Source organism: Dama dama, chromosome 28, assembly GCF_033118175.1.
Source record: "Dama dama isolate Ldn47 chromosome 28, ASM3311817v1, whole genome shotgun sequence".
NCBI lineage: Eukaryota > Metazoa > Chordata > Mammalia > Artiodactyla > Cervidae > Dama > Dama dama.
This window is the reverse complement of record NC_083708.1, coordinates 28,185,880-28,209,075: the sequence shown is the minus strand read 5'-3', so window position 1 is coordinate 28,209,075 and position 23,196 is coordinate 28,185,880. Positions and strand designations below refer to the sequence as shown.

General features: G+C 37.8%; 1 protein-coding gene across 5 annotated transcripts in view; it reads left to right on the top strand.

Moving 5' to 3' along the window:
• The window catches only part of PKIB (cAMP-dependent protein kinase inhibitor beta), a 110,125-nt gene that overhangs the window by 5,242 nt on the left and 81,687 nt on the right, over positions 1-23,196 (top strand). For 3 of the 5 annotated variants that reach the window (XM_061131607.1, XM_061131606.1, XM_061131608.1), the window contains exon 2: positions 21,270-21,368. The exons of the other annotated variants lie outside the window; for them this stretch is intronic. The gene's annotated coding sequence lies outside the window, so the exon portion shown is untranslated. The remainder of the gene's footprint in view (positions 1-21,269; positions 21,369-23,196) is intronic. 5 annotated transcript variants of the gene reach the window in all.

Here is a 23,196-nt window from a genome sequence, read left to right as displayed (position 1 = left end):
CCTCTGTCCATGGAATTCTCCAGGCAAGAATACTAGAGTGGGTGGTCATTCTCTTCTCCAGGGAATCTTCCACACTCAGGGACTGAACCCTGGTCTTCTGAATCGCAGGCAGGTTCTTTACCATCTGAGCTACCAGGGAAACCCAGAAATCAGCATGGGTAATAAGTTTTCACTTGTTGGGTGAAGGAAAGGAAGAAACTGAGGTTCAGTATGATAGTTTCGGGAATAAATTCATGGAAGATAAGAAAGAGTTAAGCAGTCTTCCCAAACATGCTTATATTAAATGACTCTGAAGTGATTTACTTCTAGACTAATCTTTATGGGCTGGGTTAATATGTCCCATAAGAAAACACTGTTATTGAAATCACTATGTATAGTGTGTGTGTGTGTGTGTGTGTGTGTGTGTGTGTGTGTGTAATTAAGGATAACCTTTAACTCATGCAGTTACATTCATTTATTATTTTCGTTTATTAAAAAATGAGAATAAGTACTTGTATCATGGAGCTTCTGGAGCCAGATATAATATTAAATCTCAAAACACTGAAATAAGACCCTCTTGTCTATCTTTCCCAAATCTAATAGAGTCTAATAAAAATCCAGACTACAGATGTAATGGATTTTGTTGCATTCTGAAAGTTTGTAAAGAATCTATCAAGTCAGAAGATGTTACAAAGGCCAAAGTCTAGCACAGAAACCACTCTGCCTCTGTTTCTGTGTCCCTGAAGAAGGATGTCTGTCGTAATTGTGTTCATTGCAATAAAGAAGCAGAACTGTTCACAGGAGTGAAAACTTAGAAAAACACAAAAAGCAACTCTGCATCTTTCTAACATGCCATGAATTTCTATGTATTTATCTATATATACTCTGCAGCTTGGAGAAGATTGGATTTGAGGAGTATTAGACAGACTATTACAGCTCAAGCAAGAGATGCTAGAGAGTGAATCATGGATTAGTGATGAAGAATTTAGGGATACACAAGAGTATCATAGTCTAGAAATATTAGGAGTGCAAAGTGATTAGGCTTGATGATAATTGGGATATGAAGTTAAGGGGAGGTGGAAATGAAGGGTGCTTTTCAGCACCCTGGCTTGAGGTTGAGGGAGGGCTAGGACTATTTACAAAAATGGCAATAGAAGAATGAGGACACAGTTGGTGGGTTTCCTGGGTTGGATGAGGTCTCCTGATAATTCATGTACTTCCTGGAATGAGACCTTATTTAGAAATAGGGCCATTGCAGTTGTAATTCCCTAATATGATGTCATACGGGAGTAGGATGTGCCCTTAACCCAATATGACTGGTATCCTGATAAGAAGAGAAGAGACACAGAGGCAGAGACTCATAGAGGCAAACATGTGACAATGGAAGCAGAAATAAGAGTTACGTGACTTCAAGAGATTCCTAGAGCTGCCAGCCACCACCAAAAGCTGGGAGAGAGGCATGGAACAGATTCTCCTGAGTTCCCAGGAAGAAACCAGCCTTGCTGATAACTGGATTTTGGATTGCTGTCCACTTGAGCTGTGCCCATCTTCAGTATCAGTTGTAAAGATGGTTACAAAATAAGCAATATGATAACTTGGGCAGGGCATCTGCTGTGTCCCGACATGGTCAGAGTCCTCTGCTATCAACCCAAGTATAGGACTAAACAAGGTCCTTCAGGTTTTCCATTCATTCGTGCCATGTGGGTTTGACAGTGTGAAAATGGGACCAGTCTACAACATGGGGGGAGGTCATAGTTTTTTCTGTTTGCCTCAGGGATGGTAGAAGAATGTTTTCAGGGAAAGTGAGGAATAATTTCCTCACGTGGTAGATCTGGGTCAGCCCCCTGAGGTGTTTGTGGATTTTTGCCAAAGAATATTGAACTTCAAGTAAAATCCAGCAAGTAAAACCCTGCCCAGAGTTGTGTCAACTCTGAGAAGTCCATGTTTGGATTCTAGGTTTGAATGCTTTGAAAGGAAACAAACTTTTCAGGTGTGACTGTAAAATGGGAGGAAAGAGCATTTTTTAAACTCATAGATGTTCATGTTTACCAACTCTTTTAAAAAAGTATCTTAATTTACCTAATTTTCGGAAAACTTTTCATATCACCTGTCAGTAATTATTATTGGTCTTAATACTGAATTGGTTAAGTTCTTCACTTTGTGAGTTTTCTCTCAATGTAATCCACTTAAAATATGGATTAATGAAATATGATTGTGTCTAAGGACAGCACTTTAAGTTATAAGGACATTTCAAATTATCTTGCAAGAGGATTGTTTAAGGTTCACTTTATTTATTAACTCTTTTCTTCCAGGTATTTTTGTCATAAAACCAACACACTATTAAGACACTTAAAGATTTTACAATTTCAATTCTAATATTCAAGCATAATTGCTTTAGTATTGACTGTCTTCCAGTCTTTGTGCCTTTGTAAGGATATGTTTTTTTATTAATGTAATAATGGTATACAGTTTTTATCCTATTTTTTCTTCTTAAAATTACTATTATCAGAATAAAAAATGAATAGAAAGAATAATTTTAAAAAATAACATTTCTTCTGATTATGCAGAATGACCCATGACACAGTTTTTGGCTAGATAAAATTTTGGCTCTTCAAGGTATGAAACAGAATTTCCCAGTTAGGCCACATTTTAATTTTGCTGCACCCTATACAGCAAAACAAATAAGACAAAAAGAAAAACAAATCATTAAAATGGGTAGCTTTAAATATTAGCAGTGTTAAAATGTAGAATTCTGTTTTCCCAAGGACAGTCTGTGCTTACTGTTGTAAATCCTTCACCAAGAATCGCAGATGTTAAAGTATAATCAAGTGATTTTTTTTCCTTTCAATCTCATTTTTATCAACTCTCCATTGTTATCTTGTAAAGGGTTATTCCGTGTGTTATTTTCTAGGCCGGTAATGTTTGCCACTTAAAATACCATTAAGTTTTAAACTTTAAAACTTTGTAGTTGTGTTTTTGAGATAATATACACTGCAGTGAAAATCAGAAACTTTCGAAATTAAGAGGAAAATCACGGTCCACCTGAATTTCCACCGTTAATTATAAAATTCTTGGCCTATATATATCTTTTAAAAAACAAAAGTAGTATATCATATGCCCTTAATATATCATCTTACTATATTTTTTAAAGGCAATAAATCTTCTTTTTTAATGGCTACATACTAATCTATTACATTTTTAATTAATACCTATTGGTAAATATGCAGAATGTTTCCAGATTTGTTTTTGTAAACAATACCATAGTATATAACTGTATTTGTGATCTTTATACACTGTACACAGCTATCTTATTAATTTCTCTGAATAAATTTCTAGACATGGAGTTGATAAATCAATGGATAGTCACTTTTTAACCATTTTTTAAAACATTTTGCAAAATATCTTTCTAGGAAGCCTGTTGCCATTTATACTGAAAATTTTTACCAATGTACTAGTACTGTTTCAAAAATTTTTAATTTAGAAATTTAGTAGGAAAAGATAGTTCATATTTGTATTTCTTTGCTAATGTGGCTAAACATTTTTAGGTAGTCAGTATGTTTATTGGATATTTTGTATTTATTTGTATGAATTGCTTTTTGTATTCTTCGCTTATTTTAATTCTCTTTTGTTTGTTTCAAGAACTTTTAATTCATAAAGATATTAACTCTTTGTATGTCTATTATATTTTAAGTAACAGTTTTTAAGATCAATTTCTTTTGTTTGCCATTAACTATGTAGGGAGCTTTGCTTTGCAAAATACTTAAATTTTATGGATGTGAAAGCTATCAATTTCTTCTCTCATAGTTTATAAGGAGGACTTTCCCACTTTAAACATATTCATCTACATTTTTAATAGTACCTTTGATGTCTTTTTAGAAAAGTTTTAATCCTTTAGAAGTTGTTTTAGTAAGGCATAAATATAGTAATGTAATTTTATTGTTATTACGTTTAATCACTAATCTTGCCTCAAACTTATTTGTTCTGTAAGTGATTTGAAATAACATCCTATGCCCCTGCACCTGCTTGGAGTCTGCCTTTGTCGTAACTGTCCCTTCACCCTGAAGTCCCACAGAATTTCTTCCCACATGCCTTCCTGGCCACCATTCCTACACATGACTGCAGGCTCTTTCATTGCCTCCCTAACCTGCCGTGATCCACATCTGTCACTCAGCACCTCACCCCAGGAAGAAAAGGAATTTCATGTCTCACATCATAGCTGCTAGCTCTTCCTAAGTTCTCTGGTTCCTATATTCTGTGTTACCAGTTTTGAAACATGTAATTTTGTTAGCCTTATAAAACATCATTTTCCAATGCTTCAGATCTCTGTTTTTATCATTTGTCTATTCATTTCTCCCTTCTGCCTTGAAACTTTATTATGCTTTGTACTGCTTCTCCCTGACTTAATCTCTGCTTTTTATTCTTCCTTCAAAACCATTCTATCATGCCCTCTGGAACACCTGTTCAATCACAATAAACTCCTCTTAACCTCTTCTTTTTTCTCTAGCCCCGAATCTGGGCTCTCCCACTTCCCCCTGAGTCCTTCCTATTGGAGATGGCTGATTACTCCATAGTTATGAATTCTAGAGTAGGAAGGGGGGGTCACATGCCCTCCATACACCTTCCCACCTCTAGACCATTATTTCTCTACCCTCTTTTACTCATTCCTGTTCCTTTGAGCCAACTGGCTATACTGTCAACTACCATTGCTCATTCCTGTGAACTGTTTACCACTTCCAACTGCTTTTTCACTGAACACTCCGGCAACTAGTGAACAGTCATCTTCTCCTATCCATTTCCTGTCCCCAATCTGGTTGACTTCATGTCTGTACCCAACACCACAACTTTTCGGTTTTTGACCTTCACAACTCAAGTAATAATCTTGTCTTTACCCAACCCCTTCTATAGTTACACCCTGGACTTATCATATGAATTTTTTCTTCGTAAAATCTCAAATTCAGAAACTCTCTTGTCATAGCATCCTATCTCTCTCTCTATTTTTTTTTTAATACAAATCCAAAGAGTCACACCTGGGGCTTCCTAGGTGGCACAGTGGTAAAGAATCCTTCTGCCAGTGCAGGAGAAATAAGAGAGGTGGGTTTGATCCCTGGGTTGGGAAGATCCCCTGGAGTAGGAAATGGCAAACCCGCTCCAGTATTCTTGCCTGGAGAATCCCATGGACAGAGAAGCCTGGAAGACTCCGGTCCATGGGGCCACAGAGAGTCGGATATGACTGAGCGACCAGAGTCACATCTACAATTGTCTTTTGGCTTCATCGGGATGGCCGATTTTTATCCATCTGTTTATTCTCCATGCTCTGCTGGCTTAGAGTAAGATATTTCTCAGTGAATTCCATGTTTCCAATGAACACAAATCAATGGAGAGCCTAAGAATTCTGTGTGCTTACCACACTTTCCTCTACAGTTCCAGCAGCCTCAAAGCCACCACCTGCCTCGAATGCTCTGTGACCTAATGACCACTTGTCTTCTGGTTTATGCAGATCACTGCAGGAATCTCTATACTCCCAAATAGCATGGCCATTACCCTGGTTTTCCTGGGATTGAGTGGTTTTCCAGGATGCTATGCTTAAGTCCTTGACTTAAAGACTCCACATTTTTGAAATTCCTTGTGTTCTTTTTTTACGTATTAGCAATCTTCATCTTCACTTTTAAACTACAGGCTGTTACTTCATCTGAGGTATGTAATAGCTCTTACTCTTCACTAGCATTCTGTATGACCTTTTCAATCTAGGTCAATGGTTGAGAAAGTGGGTTGAGAAAGTCAAGACACCAGAGTGCATTAGCTAGAAATGTTATAGTTGTTCATGATAGCAAATCCATTTCAAGTTGGCTTAAGGAGAATGGGAGAATTTTATCAGATTTATGCAACCCAGGTTTCAGTCTCAATTTGATCTAGAGCTCAGATTATTTTGGAAGGACCCAGTTTCCTTCTACTTCTTGGCTCTAGTTTTCTTCAACTTGGCTTCATTCTCAGGCTCTGCTTGGTGGAAAAATTGCTATCAACAGCTTCAGACCTAACTTCTCGTTTAAATTCAAAGAGAAAAAGGTGTCTTTATGTAGTAGCTTTGGCACCAGTCCTAAGATGGACTAACTTGAATCATGAACCCACTCTTTATGCCTTTGCTGAGTTGGAAAAATGTCATAAGCCTGTTGAGGCAGGCTTACGTCTGCCTCCTTTATGTCCCACGCCACTTCTGGGCCAGTCCCTGTGGCTCAGGGCATTAGGAACTCTGATTTGTTAGGTCTGGGTCTCAACTTCATCTTTGGAAACAACAAATTAGATGCAATGACTACAGGAGGAAAGGCTCAAAGGGGAAATGGATATTTACCAAAATGTTTACTATTCTCTAAATTGGTAACAGAATGGTTAAAACAAAACAGAGTCGTAAACAGTCACTCATTAAATCTGTAGGACTGGCTTGTGAGTAAAGATCATGAACATTATTAGTGTGTAGGCTCTATGACATTTATTTTGTGATAGTAATAGCAATAATAATAATGATATTTTTAAATATCCTAATTGTTGACTATAGTCTTCATAGTTAAGTTGCAAAGTAAGTAAGATTTGTGCAAAGAAATTTTGTGTAATATGATCATCTTTAATTATCATTAATGAGTTTTATTTTAAACTCTTCCCATACAAATAATAATTTGAAGATAAATCATATGCTATAAGAAAGAAGAAAATCTTTCTCCCTTACATAAATTTTTTGTAGCAGGCATTTATGAAAATGTATTGATACATGATTTGGATGATAATAGTAGAGAAAAATAACTCAGCTAGAAATTAAAAAGCTTTGTTGGAAGGCCAACTCAGCTTTTAATTAGTCATATGACCCTGAAGAAGGCTCTTGAGATTTCAGTTTTTATCAACATGATTACACCAATATGAATGATATGATTTCAGCTCTCCGTAATGAGATCAATACAGTGAAAAAAGTATCTGTATTATTCCATAGAGTCTATGGTTCCTTATTTTAGTGCTATATATCCCCAATAATATTCAGGTTCTTTTCTGTGGATGGTTATAGATTTTCTTTATTTAATGAATTTTGGAACTCAGTACATGCATCTCTGAGATGAGTAGTTAACTAAACTCAAATAAATGAATATCTATTTAAAAGCACTCTCCTGAATCCAGCTACTATGTTTAATGATATATTGCAAAACAGAATGAGACTCTGTCCTTTTTTAAGAAGCTTAGGTTTCTATCTGTTTGGTGGGGTGAAGTAAGAGAAAATAATGTATAGACCTTTCCTGTGAAGCAGATTGTAATAGGTGCTATGAAAGAACCAAAAAGTGCTGTGGTGTTTCCAGGAAGAAAAAGATAAACTTTGAAATTACTCAGGAAGACTTTATAGACAATGGAGTAATTGGGATGGTCCTTGAAGGAGTGATAGAATTGCAATGATTGGGCAAAACTTTCCTGATTGAGAGACCAGCATGAACAAAGGCACAAATATGGAAAAGAACAAGACAGAGCTATGTAGACTTTGGAGGGCTGGAAGATGAGGGTGGGGAGGTACATTGGGAATATAGTGAAGAATCTTAAAAATGCTGGGATGAAAACTTTGAACTTTAACTATTTAATTAATTCTGGCTTCCCTTGTAGCTCAGTCGGTAAAGAATCTGCCTGCAGTGCAGTAGACCCAGGTTCTATCCCTGGGTTAGGAAGATCCCCTGGAGAAGGAAATGGCAACCCACTCCAGTATCCTTGCCTAGAAAATCCCATGGACAGAGGAGCCTGGTGGGCTGCAGCCCATGGGGTCACCAAGAGTCGGGCATGACTGAGTGACTAACACTTACTTACTTACTAGAGAGTCATATAATCAGTGCTGTTCTTCATGAGTAAAAAATTAGTTTGATGGGTTGTTTGTATCTAGGTAAATATAAGAGTTGTATACATTTTTAAAAAGAATGATTGTTAAATACCTAGCACATTTCCTGGCATCCAGTATGTCTCTATTACTTGTGACCATTATGTTTGTTTGAAGGACTGCCTTGTATATATAGGAGTTTAGACTGATCCTGTGAGCTACCTCCAGGTAGATTTAGGGCTATTGGAGAGAGAAATATTTTTGCTTCAAAATTTAAAAAAAAAAAAAGATGTTATAAAGGTTAAGTTCCTATAAAAAAGATAGGGGAGATAGAGAAGAAATGCTTAATAGCAGAATCTGTTAAAACAATATGAAATAATTTGTGCTTATGGCCAGTTTGATATAATGTCAAGTGATTGTCCAACAAAGGTAGCATGTTTTTAAGTTGTATTAATAGCAGCATTAGCAGAGCAAGGAAGTGATGATCTAACTCTCTTCTACCATGGTCAAATTTTTCTGGGGAGATTACTCTTACAAATAAATATACATGCACATACATTGATCAGGATGATCTGTTATTGGAGAAGTGATAGAAAGAATAGTCATAAAATGGAGATATTTCTTTAGGAGAAATGAATGCCTGGGAAGGTGGGCGTGAACATATAGTATAACATGATGTGTCAAGAAAGAAAAACAAGCACAAGCTTTGGAGTTAGATCTCAGCTCAGCTCCTAACTAGCCATTTTATTCTGGGAGTGTCGCTAGCCTCTTTGTAGCCTGTTTCTTTTCTCATCCTCCTCACTTTCCCCTCCACACCTCTCCTCCTTTTCTTCTACTTCATTTTTGTAACATAGAAATGGTACTATTTTCCTGTAGTTTTATTTTTTGATTAATGATTGTCAAATACCCAGCACATTTCCTGGCATCCAGTACATCTCTATTTCTTGTGACCATTATGTTTGTTGAAGGACTGTCTTACATATATAGGAGTTTAGATTGGTTCTTTGAGCTACCCCACAGATAGATTCAGGACTATTGGAGACAGAAATAGTTTTTCTTAAAAAAAAATTGTTATAAAGGTTAAGTTGCAATAAACAAAGTAATGGTATGTCTAAGTAGGGCAGCACTTTTTGAGTTCAGTGGTCGTGGTAGGCTAGAGCCAAGGCGATAATATATATTTTTACATGAAAGTAATCTTTTCCTAAGCATCTAGGAGGGAATCCCCAAGAGTAAGGTTTCTTACTCTTTTCCACCAAAGAATTGCCCAAAATCTTTAGGCATAACTCAAAGTGCTCTGTAGAAAAGTACAGAGTTTGACATTTCATATTCATCTTAAATATACATCATGCACTCTACTTTATAATGTATCTATTTTGTTGTAGTATCTGAATGTGATTTAAATATATACTGTCAAGTAATACTTTGATTAACAGAATTTATCATATGGTTATGAGTACCTTCTGGCATTTCCAGGAGTGCAGTTTCTGTAGTTTTGAGGGTACACAGACTTAGAGGTCTTTAGAACCCACAAGCTTGTAACAGACTAAGAATTCCTTCTCAGCTTAACACAGATAAACTAAAAATTCGGATTTCCATTAATTAGAATTTGTGTTGCATGAGTTCATTTAGGCAATCACATTACTGCTAATATCCAAAATTTAGTAGTATCTTGTATAAACATATGTGTGAACTTTAAAACGTAGGAAAAGAATTGTTATATTTGAAAATGGAGAATTATATCTTTATCTTCTGGAGTGGTGAGGTAAGAGGTTTAGTGGCTTCATAATATTGCATTTGGCTGCTGCATTTGTGGGCTCAATTTTGTTGTTTGCTCATGTTCCTTTTTTTTTCTTTTAAATTAGTGCTTTGCAGGAGACAGATGTTGACTAAATGCTGTTTTGTGAAGTATTATTTAGGAGGTTTTAAAATTAGGATAGCTTTTTCTTGCCTTTTTACTTAGCTTTAATTTTGCTTCTTTTCTACTCTCTTTTGGAGAAGGAAGTGGCAGTCTACTCCAGTATTCTTGCCTGGAGAATCCCCATGAACAGAGGAAACTGGTGGTCTACAGTCCATGGGGTCGCAAAGAGTTGGATAGGACTGAGCGGCTGATACTACTCTACTCTCTTTCCTACTTTACCTGCACCAAGATTTCTGCAGAAACTGCTTTAAGAGTTGCTGATCTGAATGGGAAATTATCTCCCTGAGACCAGCTCTAGACCACCTTTTAGTGATTTTGGTTACCTGACCACATATCTCTCTTAAATTTCATGTTGTTATGATTTTAATAACAGGGGCACAGGATATCTGATTATTTTAGCTGTGTTACTGGTTGGATTGGATCATTTCAGAAGTATCTGCTTATTTGCCCTTAATGACTCATCATAATTTAGAGGACCAACTCTGAAGTCAGGAGACTAAGTTTTTGTTTTGTTTTGTGGCAGATTTTTTTTTATTACTCATCCCTGGTTAACTAAGAGGTTAAAAATGCCCAATCCACGTGTATTTTATACTTTTACCTAGGAGTTTTATCATCTAATTATTAATAAAGCTATAGCATAAACAGCTCCTTGATGCTAAAGTATATCCCAGGCACCAAGGAGACCAAGTTGAACAGAACAAGGTCCTCACTACTGAAGAACTCGGGATTGATGTTAAGTAAGTAAATTACTGTGAAACAGTGTGCCTAATGCCATTGCAGCAGTGTGAATCAAGGAGAAGATGCTCAGAGACAACTAAGAAATTCTAAAGCCAGGGACAGTTTCTCAGAGGAGGTGATGGTATTTTGAGATCTTGGAAGATAAACACTAGTTTGTCAGGCAAAGAGGAATGTGTCCTAGGAAGAAGGAGGCTTTAAATGTGTGATGTATTTAGGGAACTATAATTAAATCAATATACTGGACAGTTGCAGATATGGCTGGAAGTTCAAAAGGAAGTATATTCACAAGTGCATTGTGTTTCACGATAAATTGCCTGGACTTGACTGAAGGTTTTGAATAAGTGGAGCAGTATAATCGTATTTTCCCAAAGAAAAAGAAATGCAGCAAGGCAAAGTGAGTGTCTGAGGAGGCTTTACAAATAGCTGAGAAAAGAAGAGAAGTAAAAGTCGAGGAAGAAAGGGAAAGACATAACCAGCTGAATGCAGAGTTCCAGAGAATAGCAAGGAGATATAGAAAGCCTTCTTAAGTGAACAATGTAAAGAAATAGAGGAAAACAAGAGAATGGGAAAGACTAGAGATCTCTTCAAGAGAGTTGGAGCTATCAAGGGAACATTTCATGCTAGGATGGGCATGATAAAGGACAGAAATGGTAATGACTTAACAGAAGCAGAAGAGATTAAGAAGAGGTGCCAAGAATACACAGAAGAACTATACAAAAATGGTCTTAATGACCCAGATAACCACAATAGTGTGGTCTTTCACCTAAAACCAGACATCCTGGAGTGTGAGGTCAAGTGGGCCTTAGGAAGCATCACTACAAACAAAGCTAGTGGAGGTGATAGAATTCCAGCTGAGCTATTTAAAATCCTAAAAGGTGATGCTCTTAAAGTGCTGCACTCAATATGCCAGCAAATTTGGAAAACTCAGCAGTGGCCACAGGACTGGAAAAGGTCAGTTTTCATTCCAGTCCCAAAGAAGGTCAATGCCAAAGAATGTTCAAACTACCATACAGTTGCACTCATTTCACATGCTAGCAAGGTTATAATAAAATCCTTCAAGCTAGGGTTTAGCAGTATATGAAATGAGAACTTTCAGATGTACAAGCTGGGTTTAGAAAAGGCAGAGGAACTAGACATCAAATTGCCAACATTTGTTGGATCATAGAGAAAGCAAGGGAATTCCAGAAAACACCTATTTCTGCTTCATTAACTTAATTTTAAACGCTTTGGCTCTGTGGATCACAACAAACTGGAAAATTCTTAAAGAGATGGGAATACCGGACCACTTTACGTGCCTCCTGAGAAACCTGTGTACAGGTCAAGAAGCAACAGCTAGAACTGGACATGGAACAATGAATGGTTCCAAATTAGGAAAGGAGAATGTCAAGGCTGTATACTGTCACACTGCTTATTTAACTTATATGCAGAGTACATCTTGTGAAATGCTGGGCTGGTTGAATCACAAGCTGGAATCAAGATTACTAGGAGAAATATCAACAACCTCTGATATGCAGATGATACCACTTCAGTGGCATAAAGTGAAGAGGAGCTAAAGAACCTCTTGATGAAAGTGAAACAGGAGAGTGAAAAAGCTGGCTGAAGTTCAACATTAAAAAAACTAAGATCATGGCATCTGGACCCATCACTTCATGGCAAATAGAAGGAGAAAAAGTGGAAGCAGTGACAGATTTTCTTTTCTTGGGATCCAAAATCACTGCGGATGGTAACTGCAGCCATGAAATTAAAAGACACTTGTTCCTTGAAAGGAAAGCTGTGACAAAGTTGCGTGCATGCTAAGTCACTTCAGTAGTGTCTGACTCTTTGCGACGCTATGGACTCGTAGCCTCCCAGCCTCCTCTGTCCACTGGATTCTCCATGCAATGATACTGAAGTGGTTTGCCATGCCCTTCTCCAGGGGATCTTCCCGACCCAGGGATTGAACCTGTGTCTCTTCCATCTCCTGCATTGGCAGGTGAGATCTTTACTACTGGCATGCTAGACAGCATATAAAAAGCAGAGACAGCATTTTGCCAACAAAGGTCTGCTAGTCAGAGCTATGGTTTTTCCAGTAGTCATGTACAGATGTGAGAGCTGGATCATAAAGAAGGCTGAACACCAAAGAATTGATGCTTTCAAATTGTGGTGCTGGAGAAGACTCTTAAGAGTCCCTTGGACTGCAAGAAGATCAAACTAATAAGTCCTAAAGGAAATCAACCTTGAATATTTATTGGAAAGACTTATGTTGAAGCTGAACTCCAATACTTTGGCCACCTGATGTGAAGAGCCAACTCATTGGAAAAGACCCTGATGCTGGGAAAGGTTGAAGGCAAAAGGAGAAGGGGACGACAGAGGATGAGATGGTTAGATGGCATCACGGACTCAGTGGACATGAATTTGAGCAAACTCCGGGAGATAGTGAAGGACAGGGAAGCCTAACGTGCTGCAGTTCATGGGATCACAAAGAGTCGGTCGCACGTGACTTAGCGACTGAACAACAGCAAAGACTGGCTGTGAGTCCATGTCTCTTGGAGCACACACCTGTTTTTCCGCAACAGAGAGCTAAGTGACGGTAGAGGAGATTGGAGCAAGGCTAGACTCATGTTTCCATGCGTGGGCAGGATTTTCGGTTGGTTGACTGAGTCATTGCCTTTGTCTTAAGAGGTAGGTCAGATACAGATGGGAAAACGTCTAGTTTAGATTTGTTAAAAGCTTGGAACTAAGAAGACATAAATGTGGGTTAAAATGTAGATTCGAATGAAGATCTTTCCTAGAAATTTGCTTTCCTTAGATCTATGTGTTAAGTTACTTAAGGAATAAATTATGTAAAAGTATATGTTTTCTCCATTTTGGGGGGTCTGTTAACAGAAAACATGCAGATAGTAAAATCTTTTAAAATTTGTAAAAGGCTTGAAAGTCATATATTTAAATGTGGTTTTAAGAGGAACGGCCTCCTTTTTGTGTGTGTGTGGTTTTTTTCTTTTTTTTCACAGACTTTTTTTTGGCCACAGATTTTGGCTCTAATGCATTAGTTTTCTGTCAGCTTCTCTAAAGATTCAAGGATATAGTTTAAATTAAGGATATGTTCAAGGGTACCCTTCAGGGTAGGAGCTAACTCTGCTCTGATTTTTATTTAGTTGGGGAGCATCCTGAGAAATGCGTTTAGATTATGTAACTGGTCACTTAGGGCCCCTAGCCTCCTGCTAACCCAGCCCTCTGGAGAGGCAGCATGCTGCTGGGAGTAGCTGGGTCAGACTCAGCCCTGTTGCCTAGCAGTCCAAGAGGAGCCGTCATAAGGGCTTGTTGCTGAGCAACCAGGGGGCTGCTGCTGTTGTCTCATCCCCCACGGAGTAGTATAGTGTGGCCGCCCGTCCCCATGGGAGAAGCAATACAGTCTGGCAGGGGGCCAAGCCTCCCTCAGAGGCGCAAGGCTTGTTAGCAGTAAGTATTTGACCTTAGAATCAAAGATGATACCTCATGTTGGATGAACATGCAAACAGTTTGTGGAATTATTGATGTAAGTTTAATTAAACATGAACTTGGAGCAAGGCAGGTAGCTGTAACAGCCAGAGCTCTCTTTTCAGATACATTCATTCCAGTTTCTTTCTCCTTCAGACTTCGTTGCAATGTCCATTTTCTGGGTCAATGACAAGTATTTTTTTTTTTTTTATGCCTCATGGAATATGTAACTTGCTGTATTAACGTTATTTAGCCAAAGCAAATATTTACATTTGAGAAAAACCAGCAAGCTAACTCCTGTGTGGTCAAGTGGGCCTGCATGGCGAAGTATTTGATTCAATATCAATGCAAGGACTTGCCACTGTTACTTGTGATACTGCTTTGAATTTTCTCTTTGTATAGAAAAGTCAGAAGATACTTCACCAGGACCACTTATGACTTTATTTTTTAGTATTTAACACCGTCCATAAATGACTCTCCAGGAGAGTTGATAGCTGGAACTAATTCTTGTAAGAAGGGTAAGCTCTGATTTTAGGACTTAAAATTGCCTGTATTGAGTAAACCTTTTCCTGAAGATCCAGAAACATATATTAAAGGCCAAATATTGAGCTCTTTCAGTGTTTTGGAATACTACTCAGTTACATAGAAGGCTAAAGTGTGAAGTAGAGGAATGAGCATCCATCACTGAGAAATAATTAACACTGACCAGCTAGAGAGAAGTGCTGCAAACCTTTCTCATCTCCCTCTCTCTTCCTGTTTTTTCATTCCATATTTCTGGCCTTGTGCTGTAACTGTTTGCCTGTAAAGGTTTTAGAAAGCAGACCTTTGGGTCCAGAGATTTGTTTGTTGGCATTGGGGTCTGCAGTCTTTAAGGGACCTATATTCTTTCTGAAAAAAGTACTTAAAAACTTAAAAATTCCTCTCAAGAAGTGCACAGATTTTTGTTTCTCACACATGTCCACACACTAATGTGTCTAAGCCATTCAATTAGAGTACAACTGAAATAGTATATAAATAGTGATAGAAAGTTTAAAATCTTTTCTAAGATACCTTCTTTTTAAAGGCGTCTTACTTTAAAGGCATCTCTACTTCACATGTAAAAGTGAACTTTTTACTTTTTATCATGTGTATCATTCACAGAAGCATTCTATTTATCTTTGTTATATAAGAGTATTAATGAATCTAAAGCATATTAAGCCCAGTATATGCCCGGTACTGTTCCATATAGATGATGTGCTATGAGTGCTAAGTCGCTTCGGTCATGTCCAACTTTGCGACCCCATGGACTGTAGCCCGCCAGGCTCCTCTGTCTATGGGATTCTCCAGGCAAGAATAATGGAGTGGGTAGTCTTGGTAATCTTCTCCAGGGGATCTTCCGGACCCAGGGATTGAACCCGTGTCCCTTACATTTCCTGCATTGTCAAGTGGGTTCTTTGCCACTAGCACCACCTGGAAAGCCCCTATGTATAAATTAAGCATGTCATTGAACTTTCCCAACAACTGTAAGTGAGAGGTAGTATTATTAAGGATATTTTACACGCGGAGACGTCTAGGCCTGCCCAGAAAGGCCAAATAACCAGGACAAATGTGCACACAAAAGATTTATAATCAGAAAGTCTGTCTTCAGAATCGTAACGCTTCTCAATAATAATGCTATATTTTGAGCTCTGTATTATTTCATGAGGGCAGCATGAAGCGATATTCACAACAAACTGTTTTTAGGTTATAAAGATATAATGAGAGAATGCAAAATACTGAAAACTATGGAATCTTTTACATAATTAAATTTGTTTAATTTATTGTTTGGGCCTATATAGTCCATAGTCAGAAGCCTTTTAAATCAAAATTTTTTATATCCATCTAAATTCAGTGGATATACAAAATAAATTTAGTAGGCATTTTGCACTGAGGTTGTTTCTCTTCAGGATGAAATTTGAGATATATTTTAGTTGGTATGTGAGATGTAAAGGAAGAGGAAATGGTTAAAAAATAGAGGAAATGAATAAGTGACTGTTTTGGGGTCCGTTCTCCAAAAAAGTCATATTTCTTAGACATTTGCGATAAGAAGCATTAAGGAACTGCCTTTTAGTCATGAGAAAAATAATGCAGGGGGAAAGTTGTATGTAAAAGCTAGGTCAACAGTCCAGGAATATTTTCAGCAATGATGCATAGCAGATCAATTACAGGCTTTCTAGTCAGACAGGGCTGAATATGTCTCTGTGACTTATTATCTGTGTGACGTTAGAGAGGTATCACCAGATATCTCTAAGCTTTGAAAAAAGTCTTTTTATTTTTTGGAAAAAAAAGGTTAATTGTGATGATAAAGTGGAATAAATGCAAAGTGTCTAGCAAGACTCATGACGCAGAACATGTATTTATTAAATGTTGAAATCTTCTTTTCTCCTCTCCTAGCAGCAACACAAACAAAATGAGGTTATCCTAGGGACCTGAAGGGTCAAGGCAGTTTCATAGTGGGTTTGTGGGGTCAAAGTTGCTCAGCATTTTAAAGATTCTTGTTCAACGTTGCCAAATTGTTATGTAAAAACAATGTTACAATATAGGCATTATATTTTTAATTAGAAGACCTGATTTTACTTTGCCTATGGTTATGATGTTTATTTGAACCTTAGGAAACAGGATGTGTAACTACTAATTGAATCTGAAACATGAATGTATTTCTGATTCTTAGTCATTTTCATCAGTTCCTCTTAGTTCATTCTTTAGCTACTGAGGCTTCATTAAAAAATTTTTGAACTAAAAATTTTAGATAGATTAGAGATGTGACACAGGTAAATTTTTGATTTTGGTCATTTGTGTATATTTCTTATCAATTGCTCTAACTGTAACCCTGTGTCCCCTGAAACAGGGCCTTTGTTTTCTCTGTGGCACCTGCCACATAGGAGTGGTGGTTTAGTTGCTAAGTAATGTCCAACTCTTGCAACCCCATGGACTATAGCCCGGCAGGCTTCTCTGTCCATGGGATTCTCCAGGCAAGAATACTGGAGTGGGTTGCCATTTCCTTCTCCAGCAGATCCTCCCGACCCAGGGATTGAACCCAGGTCTCCTGCATTGCAGGCAGATTCTTTGTTGACTGAGCTACGAGGAAAGATTTACCACATGGTAGATAACAGTATTTGATGAATGACAGTGGATAAAACAGGTTATTAGCGATTTTATGTACATACAATAGCTATTAAAACTTTTGAAAATGTAGCAGTTGCCAAGGATCTGGTTAGCAGGGTAGTTTAAAAACTATTGCAGTTGTAGAAATCAAGCCTATACGGTAGAGAAAAATAGAAGATACTAGTCTAAGGGTTAAAAGAGGGTAACTTAGGAATAAGTAAAGAAATTTGAAAATACTGTAGTGCTAATTTAGTTGTGATCACTTTTGTAAATGGGCTTACCAGGTGGTGTTAGTGGTTAAGAACCTGCCTGCCAATGTAAGAGACATAAGAGGTGCGGTTTTGGTCCCTGGGCCGGAAACATCCCCTGGAGAAGGGCATGGCAATGCACTGCAGTTTTCTTGCCTGGAGAATCTCATGGACAGAGGAGCCTGATGGGCTACAGTCCATAGGGTTGTAAAAAGCCAAACACTACTGAAGTGACTTAGCAAATATAAGTGTATTTCAGCTCTTACAAAAGGTGAAAGGACCATGATATGGAATATCTGAAAATGCTAGAGACAAAATACCAAGTGCTGTAGATGGATGAATAAAACATTGCCATTCAAGATGTTCACAGGCTGCTAAGAGAGACAGACATGCACAGAGCTGTCATGAGAAGTCGACCTTGATAAGTGCATCAGAGAGTTATGAACAAAGTGATTTAGGGGCAGGGGTTATGACTCATAAGAAACTCGAGCAGTTCCAAAGAGCTTTACCAAAGCAGAAACCTTTGAGTTGGCTTTTAAGAAAGCTCAGAGCCTACTCGTGAGAGCACAGAGGTATGACCTGCATTCTGGGCAGAAGGAAGTTGTTTTTTTTTTTTTTTCCATTTATTTTTATTTGTTGGAGGCGAATTACTTTACAATATTGTAGTGGTTTTTGCCATACATTGACATGAATCAGCCATGGATTTACATATGTTCCCCATCCCGATCCCCCCTCCCGCCTCCCTCTCCATCCTATCCCTCTGGGTCTTCCATTTGTGCATTTTTTTGGGTATTTGTTGCTAGCTCTATGTGGCCAAGACACTGAAACAAGCACATTTTATCACAACTTGTACAAAGTCTGGGCTTTCCAGGTAGCTCTAGTGGTAAAGAACCCGCCTGCCCATGCCAGACACCCCAGAGACATGGGTTCGATCCCTGGTTCAGAAAGAATCCCCTGGAGAAGGAAATGGCTACCCACTCCAATCCCATGGACAGAGGAGCCTGGTGGGCTACAGTCCATAGGGTTGCAAAAAGTTGGACTTTACTGAAGTGACTTAACGTGCATGCACTTAGAAAGTCTAATCGGTAAATATTGGTTTTTGAATATCTGGGTGAATGAGTGAACAAACTTACCTTCTTAATATGGGACAATAGTCTTCAAATAAAATAATTATATAATAAAGTAATCATTGAAGGTTGTGTTTCTTTACTTGATTATACCTGTGCAATTTAAAGAAAAATGTAAACTTTGTGAACTCTGATTAACATTCATCTCATTGGTTTTTAAGAAAACACAGCTGTGGGTTTTATTCCTATCATTCTGTTCTTTTCTTTCTGCACTTAATATCTACACTCTCGTTGGTTTGTTTAGATGCATGAGTTCAAGTATATTCCTTTTTTTTTTTTCAAGTCTAAAGTAAAACCTCCCTAAATGGAGGCCACAGTACTGCTTATACATGAAGTGATATTTGGGTTGATATTTTGTATTTCCTCTTTAGAAGCGGAACAAACATCCTATTGTACACATTCTCCATTCTCCAAGTAAAAGCCTACAATGCAATAATGGGGAATGGGTTGGTATTTCCTGTTGCAAAGTGTCCAGTAATATCTGGAGGGTTTAGCTGGATTTTAGAGATTGTATTAACATTTGTGGCACAAATGGCAGTTGGGTTTATTAAATGGCAGTTTCAGCCAATTAAGATTTCCCATAGTTTTGAGTTCCTTTTCTTTCTCTTTTCAGTTTCAGTATGTCTTTGGAAGGCAAATATATTAGAGTATGATTCCTTTGGTGTTTTGTTTTTCCTTTGGAAGCCAAAACAAAACTCTTCAGAACATCATAGTCCCAAAAGGAAGCTGTAAGACTTGGGAGTGTGATCACAGCTACCTTTTTAGGATCCCAAACCAAATCCGGTGTTAAACACAAGAAGCACATTTTTTACTTACGCAGGACTTCAGGGAGGGTAATAAAATAACATTGTGTATTTGTGTTTTATCATCTGTGATCTTTCTTGATTCCCAGAACAGCCTGGAGAGATAAGCAGGGTAAATATTTTCATCCCCATTCGATAAACAAGGCTCTGCCATTTACCTGTGAAAAAAGATAAGTCTTCAAAGTCAGCATCTGCTACAGGGGTGAGCTGGAGCTAGAACTGACTTGAGTATTTCTGCCTCGATGTTACAAGCCCTGAGGATTTTCTTTTACTGACATACTTGTAAGCTGTAAGGAAATGTGGGAAGCAAAGGAAAGAGAAAAGTAATGAAATTATTTGCAAATGAGCTTGAAAGATGGTTAGCATGATGCTCTTGGCGTTTGGAGAAAAAGACTTTATTTGAGCATCATGGTAAAATATTACTACCACGTAGAATTCCTAGGTTTTACACAAATTACAAATTCAGTTACTGTCCCAATATGAGTGGTCTGTAAAATATGGACTAGAAGGAGCATTTCTTAAACTGGGAAGACTGGTGAGAGATATAATGTCTGTAAGAATTGTTGGGGTGGAGGCAGGTGTGGATGAGGAGAGTGGAATTAGATGGTGTCTGTGGGAATGGAACTGAAGAATGAATTTGAGGACAGTTATGAACCTGGTATCGGAGAAGGCAATGGCAACCCACTCCAGTACTCTTGCCTGGAGAATACCATGGACGGAGGAGCCTGGTAGGCTACAGTCCATGGGGTCGCGAAGAGTCGGACATGACTGAGCAACTTAACTTTCACTTTTCACTTTCATGCATTGGAGAAGGCAATGGCAACCCACTCCAGTGTTCTTGCCTGGAGAATCCCAGGGACAGAGGAGCTTGGTGGGCTACTGTCTATGGGGTCGTACAGAGTTGGACATGACTGATGTGAGTTAGCAGCAGCAGCAGCATGAACCTGGTATAGATAGAATTTGGTGGCTTATTAGAAAGGAAAGAAGAAAACAGCAAACAGTACTGGACTCTCCTACTGTGAATGACCCTAGTAAAGTTAGCACATACAAGCATAGGAATATTGATGTTTCTGGCTCCATGCTTTATAGGAGGAACAGATGATCTCCACAAGATGAAACATGGCTCTCTCATCTAGGACAACTAATCACTTGCCATGTGTCTGTTCAGATATGTAGACTGCCTGAGTGAAAGGGAGCCTGGTTTACCCAGCCATTGGTAGTAGCCATCTCTATCAGAAGTGGCTATGGAAATGAAAGTAACTCAGTTGTTTTCCATGTTATTAGTTTTAAAATGGGGGCTTTCGATATAGAAATACCTAAAAGGATAGGAACAAGGAAACCATGCAAGTGTATCAGATACCTGTTCATAGCAAAATTTCAAGTTACCCTTCGATGTTGAGGCATTGTGTATGGGCCAGGTTTTATTGGGTGGATTTTCTCTCCCAGAATTCCAATCACTGTGTTATATAATTGAGAAAAACAATGTCTTTGCTCCTTGTCCTTGAAATTCGAAGATGAACTGCAGGGATGTATGGCTTTTAAAGTCACACATCTGAGGAAGGCTGTCACTCAGCTACTGAAACTATTTTCAGTGGAAAGTTGAAAAGCTGAAGAAAGCAATGTATTTTGCTCTATTGTTGATTTTACTATTTAGTAGCTATGTCTCCGACTGTTCACATTACACGGTCTTGGGGCAAAACACAAGAAAAGTTGATCCAAGTACAATTGGTGGGTTTGAATAGGTGACAAAATAATAATGGCAAAAAAAATTTTTTTCTTAAATAGGGAACAAAATAATAAGAGAGTGCTGAGCTGCTTACTCAAGGAAATTTATCCTGCTCTTATTGTAAGTCAGAAACGAATAAAAGAAGTCAGGATGAGGAATGAAAAGATAGCAATGAATGTTATTTTTAAAATTGTGTGTCATTTTGTCATTAAATTAGATGTTTTTGCCCAAGGAACCATTTGTTCTTTTCCAAAACAGACAAGGAACAAAGGATGTTTATCTTAATACATCTTTTTTCCCCCTTTGTTTCCTTCAAGGGTCATGGTATACTGAAAAGGCACTCAATCAAGAGAAATCTGGGGGTAGTTGGAAACCATCAAGTTATTGAGGCCACACAGGGGGCAGAAGAGATAGAGGTGGGTATACTTTTGATCCATCAATCCTGCTATTGAGGGTGTCCCTGAAAATGTCTTTGTTGCTATAGAGCCAGAGGAAAGCAAAGGAAAAGTAAAGTGGGAAGTCTTTATTTTAGAAAACAAATCAATATGGTTAAATGGAAGCTTGATAGAATCTATTGTTAATGTCAAATTAATAGCATGCATGCGGAGAACTTGAGCTACACATTTCCATCCAGTGTCTGCCAGGGACCAGTGATTAGTACACAGACTAAGCTTGGTGTGATATTTACATTCTTAGCTGTGTTTATTTAAATTGTACCTAACAGAGGCAGCTAGCCCACCAAGATAAAGTTTTAAATTTATATTCTTAGAACAGAAGAAAAATGTATAATATTACCTATAAACTTGTGTGTGTGCTCAGTCATATCCAACTCTTTGCAACCCCATCGACTGTAACCCTCCAGGCTCCTCTTTGCACGGAATTTTCCAGGCAAGAATACTGAAGTGGGTTGCCATTTTCCACTCCAGAGGGTCTGGACCCAGAGATCAAACCCCCATCTCTTGCGTCTCCTGCGTTAGCAGGCAGATTCTTTACCACTGTGCCACCTGGGAAGCCTGTAAATTTACCACTCTTCTAATACTGATCTCCATAGAGACCATAGCGATAGCTTCATAATCAGTACATAGAAGGAAATAGTTTTGATGACACTAACTGGTAGACATAAATCTCAAATACTTTTTGAGAAACAGTTTTCTGTGTGCTGCTGATGGCCTCTCTCATCTCAGTGCTGTGTTTTCCCACTGGGAGTTAGAAATTTGCTCCCCTGCTACAGTTAAATGGCAGACCAGAGACCATGGAGTAAGTCTCAGACTGCAGGAAGCCTCCTCCCACTCTTGGTGAGAACAGAGCTCCAAGGGAACAGGAAAATGGAAGACATTACATTTGCTTTGGGCTCATTGCCTGGGTTTCTAAAAAGCAATACAGATTTCCTATTAACCCGCTGTGATTTCATTTAAACAGTGGCAGTGGGTTCATTTTCTTGTGTCATCTGAGCATTTTTAGTACTTTTATGTCAACTTTTTAAGTTTGTGTCAGTGGAAATTGAAATCTACCTTTAATAAAAGGTCGAACTAATATGACAAAAATTTTTATCAGAAAGCATTTATATTTCTACATAAATGACTGGAATCTCCATACTAAGATAAAACAGCAAGTACATTTATAAACATTAATTTTGTATTTGAGAAAAATTGAAACTAACGTAAAATAATTGAGTCTTCATTGTGGGTGGAGTGGGTAGAGGCTTTTAAACATAATCTCTTGTAATCCTCACAATGACTGTGGAGAAAGTAAGGAAGCATAGTCATTCCTTGTGAAAAAGTGCACTTTGCCAAGTGCACACATTTGGCTAGTGGGTGGTGAAGTTAGGATTTGAGCCTGATTTTGTCTGATGCTTACGCCTGTGTCCTTGACCACCTTGGATAGGGAGATTTGGCATGAGCTAAAAAGTATCTTGTTTTCATCAGGTATCTATAGTTGATGATTGAAAACATACATTTTTAAGGAACACATTATCCCTTATTCTATGAACTCTAAAAAAGAGATGAAACATTTTTCTGATTCATTTAGTGAGGAGCATTTAACTAAAAAACAAAAAAATTTAAAAATAATAAAAGTGATACAAAAAGAATATAACAAAAATTCACTGAAATACTAAATATAGTAGTGTAGATATCAACAAAATAGAATAATACAGCAAAATGAAGTTTCTTCTAGAAATGTGCAAGTGATTAAATATTGAGAAATTTATTATAATTTCATAGTCATAGACTAAAGTATAAAACT